Genomic DNA, 6,000 nt, shown 5'->3' with positions numbered 1-6,000 from the left:
AGAGGTTGCTTTTTGTTTGTTTGTTTTGTCATTCACAGGAGACTACTGAATGATGCAAGGAAAAGAAAAAGAAAGACATGGGATCCAAGAAACAGGAACCCAACCCAGCAAAGAGGCGAAGAAAAATTCCAGGGTATTAGCTGATACGATAGTTACCACATTCGAACATACTGAGAAGAGAGAGATTTTCTTGTCTGTAGCAGAATACAAGTGTGGGTTAGCGCTTCTGTACCGACAGGTGTATAAACTAAGCAAATAGAAATGAAAACCAGTACTAATCCAGAGGGAGGAAAGAATTATAATCATAACACCCTACGTGACTTAGCTGTGAATAATATTATAATAATCACGCTAACATAAGCACCCAATAGTGATTTTAACCCAAACTTGTGATAGAGCTATATTGGAGGATGGGGGAAGGACAAGTACACGTGTTTGGTGAGGGAGAAAACGGGCAGAGAGAGCTAAAACCTAATTTTCCATATTGAAAGTCAATAGGTAATTCTTAAAACTGAGAAATCAAGAAATAGCTACATACACAAGAAATTGAGAAATATAGAAGAAATAGCCGGAACCACTGAGAGCTTTATTGCTTTGGGGAGTAAAAACTTAGAATGGAGAGAGAAGGGTAGCAAACTGTTCTTTTACCCCTAGCAATACCTTTTGTCTATATGAATGTGACAGTTTGCTAGACAATATAAATCAAATCTATTTAGATAAATATATTAACGCCAGGCATTTTGGGGTTACTTTTTCTTTGTTGGCAGGGGAGGTGATGGGGAAAGGAAGGCATCTTACATGCTAGCCAAACACAATAATTTTTCCAAAGAAGAATTGGAAGGCTGGTAAATGTTCTGAGTCTGTACTTATCTGATATGGCTTCATTTTACCTCACACTTGAAAGATAATTTATGTTCAAAGCCATTTCCCCTCAGAGCTTGGAAAATATTTTGCCTCATTATTTTCTTGTATCCAATTTTTCTGATGAGGATTATGTTAGCAATCCAAATCTTATTCCTATGCATAGTGGGTTGACTAGTGTCCCCCCGCCAATACCATGGGTGTCGTAACCCCCAGCACCTGTGAATGTGACCTTATTTGGAAAGAGAGCGTATGCAGATATAATTAAGTTAAGGATCTTGAGATGAGATCCTTCAGGGTGGACCTAACCATAGTCTAGCATCCTTACAAGAAGAAGAGAGAACACAGAGAAGAACGCCACGTGAAGATGGAGGCAGAGGCTGGACTGAGGCAGCTGCAAGCCGAGAACGCCAAGGATCTCCAGGAGCCAGGAAACAGGCATGTAAGGGATTCTCCCACAGAGCCTCCAAAAGGAATGAACCCTGCCAACACCTTGCTTTCCGCCTTATGGCCTCCAGAACTGTGATAATTACACTTCTGTCGTTTTAAGCCTCCCAGGATGTGAGACTTTGTTATAGCAGCCCTAGGAAACTAATACACATGTATGTCACTCTTTTTCTCTTGGAAGGTTTTTCGGATTTCCCCTGCATCTTCAGTGTTCTAAAATCTCACTATAACATGGCTATGTTTGTCGGTTTAAAATTTTTGCTGGCCATGCACCAGCCCTTTAAATCTTAGGACTTGTGTCTTTCTTCAGTTCTGGAAAAATTTTCTTCTTTTCTTTGAGAATTGCCTCTCCTCCATTATGTCTATTTTTTTTTTTTCCTTTTGGTACTCCTTTCTCACTCATGTGTCCTGTGTGTTGATGAGCTTTTCTGTTATACTTTCTATCTCCTTACCTTTTGCACTGCATCCCGGGAAAAACCCTTGCCTTGGTGTTTCAGCAATTATTCTTCCTTCATCTGTGCTCATTTTGAAACTCAGTCCAACAATTTTGAGATTTTTACAATTTCAACTAACAAAATTTTAATTTCCATGATCTCTAGTTTTCTGATTATATAAATCCAAAAGCCTCTACATCTTTTAGATAATATTTTTTGGTTGGAAGAAAGTTATATTGTGTCCTCAGAATGCCATCATCTGGTACCTTCTTTAGGCCTTCATATTTCTAATCAGGAGAAGAGCCCAGAACTTATCTTCTGATTCTGATATACGCTGCCGTTAATTGCACCCTTGCAAGGAACCAGGGAATTTGCTGAGCACATAATCATCTTATTTAATATTCACAGAAACCCATAAGGATGGAAATATTAATACCCCCATTTAATAGATGTGCAAATAAGGCAGGTAGGGGTTACTTGCCTCTGATCTCAGTCGACCTAGTCAGTAGTCAGATGGAATTTGAATCTAGGTATGGCTGACTCCGTAATCCAGGCACTTGGCCACTCTATTATTTGGCCTGGCTGACTCCGTAATCCAGGCACTTGGCCACTCTATTATTTGGCCTGGCTGACTCCGTAATCCAAGCATGCGGCCACTCTATTATTTTGCCTTCAATTATGTTTCATAGGTCACGTCCCATCTCTAGATATCAGTTTGGCATTTGTTAAAGGAGGTTTGTGGAGAGCAGTAGTTCTCAACCAGGAATGACTTTGGTCCCCAGGGGATGCTTGACAATGTCTGGAGACATTACTGATTTTCACAACGGGGGACGAGAGGAAGGTGCTTCTGGCATCTTGTGTGTAGAGGGCAGGAGTGCTGCTAAACATCCTACAATGCTCAGCACAGCCCCACACCAAAGAATGATCCGGGCCCGAGTGTCAGTATGCCAGGTGGAGGCACCCTGGCATAGAGCCCTGTGAGCCCGTGTGTGACCTGTTCAAAATGTCAGTGGTAAGTGGAGAGCTGAGTGGGCCCAGGCTCACCGCTGTCATGAGAGGATAGACATTAAAGGTGACAGACTTGTCCCTCCCGTGCCAGAGAGCTGTGGTGACACAAGATTCTATCCCCAGAGGTCCCTAGCCTCCACACAAGCCCCCTAGCACCAAGCTGACACTCACTGTGTAAAGCCCTGTCAGACATAACACAGACCCTGAATACAGGTTGGGGTTTCTCCCTTTGTTTCTTCTTTCTCTCCATTTCAAACAGGCAGCCATGCCCTGGTCTGCTTCTTGGCAGGATTCTTGCAGGGTGGAAAGCAGAAAAAGACCCAGGAAGAGGTGGCTGGAAGCAGCAGTACCTAAGGGAGGGGGCAGAGCAGGGGGGCACCTGGCTGCGTGGCACACCTGTGGAGGCCAGCCCCTAGGCCTGGCGGTTCAGCCTTGCCCAACATGCCCAGGCCCCGAACAGGTCTCCAGGGCAGGGGGACCAGGGAACCCTCCCAGGTGGCCACAGCAGCCTGGAGCAGGACATACTGGAGGCATTGTACTGGATCCCTGGGACTCTGGCCGGGGGCTTCGGGGGTGGGGGACACCCAGCTGTACTCAGGGTAAGAAGCAGTAGCTAAAGCACCTTTCTACCCTGTCTGACCCACTTGCCAGGCAGGCACCTGGGAGAGCATGGAGGCAAAGGGAAGCCCGCAAGCAGAATGCGGAGGGGGTCTGAGCCAGGCCCTCTCCGCCCTGTGGTTGGAGCCCCCTGTGGCCAGAGCAACTCCAGAGCTGCCTGGCCTCTGAGGCCCCCGGGGGCAAGCACGTTCTTCACCCTCTGGCACCTGGGGACTTCTTTAAAACTACCCGCCTACCTCCCCTTCCAGTCCCACCAGAGAAACTTGATCTTGTTCAAATGAATGAAACACAGGCAGAGAGTGGGACGTAGGGCAGGCCCTTCGGAGCATGTCCTGGGCCCAGTGTGATCAGTCAGACAGTGGTGGAGAGGTGAACCAGCCCGAATTTCTCCTCCATTCTCCCCGGGCTGACGAGGAACCAAGGCCAGGAGTAGGGACACTGAGGATAACCAGTTCCCAGTCGGAGCCCCATCCTCCAAATTGAATCCGCAGGAGGGTGCCTTAACCCTGGTGGGCCTCGCTCTGTGCCGAGACAAACGGGGGAATGAAATCTCAGCTTATCAGACCGTTTTTTTCAAACTCAAATCCCATTTCTCGATTGACCCACAGGAACACCTTGGAGATCGTTCATCTTCATTTCTGATTGGTTTTCTGTCAATATTTCCCTGCCTCGCCCCACCCCAGCCTTTTCCATCAAGTGGTTTAATGAGCTGTAAACAAACACTTGGATGCGGGAGGGGGGGTAGTTTTCCAAGAAGCCTTTTGAATAGTGGGTCAAACACACAGACACACAAACAGCAGCCTCTGGTTCTGCTATAGGTGCATGTGTGTATTTAGTGTTTCTCACTTGGGGTCCGCAAGGCTAATGACGTGAGGGAAGCCCCTCCCCTTGCCGAGGGGAGGTAAGTAGCAGCTACCCAACGTGAAGGCAGTGCACCCAATAAGCCTGACACCTCTCTCCTCTGCCTCTCACCACCCCATAGCTGCTTCTCCTGGTTAAGGGCTCCAGAGGAGCAACTGTACAGGAGGTGGCCGAACCCAGGAGCACAGTGTAGGCATGTTTGCCTCCTGGCGCCCGGGTTTAGCTGGGACTGAGCCTGGGAAACTTCCAACCTGCCCTTCCCCCGTGGGAGGGGAGGTCTGGGTGGGGCACCTCGGCGGTGTCCCGAGTGCCAGAGGGGCCTGGCTTTGGAAGCTCCCAAAGATGACAGTAGACTGGAGAAGACAAGCTTGACTCCACAATCTGGCCTCGTGTCACCCTGGGGATGTCACTCAAGACGCCTCACTGCAGGGTCTCAGTTTTCTCACCCATCAGAAGGGGTGAATCATTCCTTCCCCGCCTACCTCCTAGGCGGGTTCTGAGGGTCCGGGAACACAAGGCTTGGGAAAAGACTAGAGGTGTCACAGATGTCAGAGAGGTGACCATCCTTCCCTCGCCCAGTCCCTCTGGCCCCAACGCCCCTGGGGTCCCCGTCTGTCCTCCCCACACGCCAAAGCCCAGGAGCTTTTCTGCTGCCCGCCTGAATGTTAACACGCAGGGAAAACTTCAAGGAAAACATACAGCTGATAAAAATTTAATGCTATATGTAACAAAGCAGAATGAATATTTAATCCGTGCATTTATGCGAAACCACATAACCAACCGGCCTCACGCGGCGGCGAGGGCGGTGCTGCCCCTCCCCGCTCTCGGCGCCCGGCGCCGGCAGCTAACCAGTTAAGCTGCTGGCAACAAGCAGCTCCTAATAAACACTCGGCTAATTCTGTAGGAGAAGCGCTAATTAGAAAAGCAATAATAATCGGTGTAATTGCTCTAAATTACCCTCCTAACAGAGAACTGCGCTCGGAGCCGGGAACGCAGCTGCCACCGCCCAGCCAGCGCCCCGCGCCCGCGCCCCGCTCCCGCGACTCCACTCTCTGCTGCCCCCTGGTGGCCACCGCGCGCCGCGCCAGCCTGGCCGGGAGGAGCGGCCCGCGAACCCCGGTGCTCGGGCGCTCCCTGGTGTCCGAGTTGCCGCGGTGACCTGCGGACGGGCCGGAGGCTCGAGAACCCAAAGACGGCTCCTCGGCCTTCTCCTCTGCCCACCCTCCGCTCTCCCATTGGACGTCTGACAAGGAACCAATATCACCTTGGCTGCACTCAAGGAAGAGAGAACGAAGTAAAAAAATAATGGAATGAAGGGACCTCCAAAGAGTTCTCAGGATAGTGCGGATTTGGGGGATTGCTTTGGGAATGGGATTGGAACAGACAAGTCCAAAGAAGGGGGGGCCTTCCTCAAGGTGGGAGCTCAGGATTACAGGGAAGATGGACTGCTCAGGGGAGAGGGCCAGGACAGCTTCTGAGAGCCCAGCCCCACGTGAGCATTTGGAGAACCTTGGATGGGACTGCTTTTGATCTGGCCTGAAATTAACAAGAGTGCAGCGTCATTCCCGTGGGTTTATGGAGCCCTGACAGGCTCCCTCGGAGATCATGCACTTCCCTGCCTAAAGCGCTCCTGGGGTCAATATAGTTTTCCAAGTGAGGTGGGACCTCAGCCTGTGTGTGTTTCCCAGCCCTCCTCAGACCAAACCACAGGCCCTGTTGTGTGGTCAGGCTCTCTGCTCGGTCCCCTCGTCGCCCCATACACACTGGGGCT

Source organism: Phocoena sinus, chromosome 14 (assembly GCF_008692025.1).
Source record: "Phocoena sinus isolate mPhoSin1 chromosome 14, mPhoSin1.pri, whole genome shotgun sequence".
NCBI classification, from domain to species: Eukaryota; Metazoa; Chordata; class Mammalia; order Artiodactyla; family Phocoenidae; genus Phocoena; species Phocoena sinus.
The sequence above is the reverse complement of the archived record's forward strand: the minus strand, read 5'-3'. Positions refer to the sequence as shown.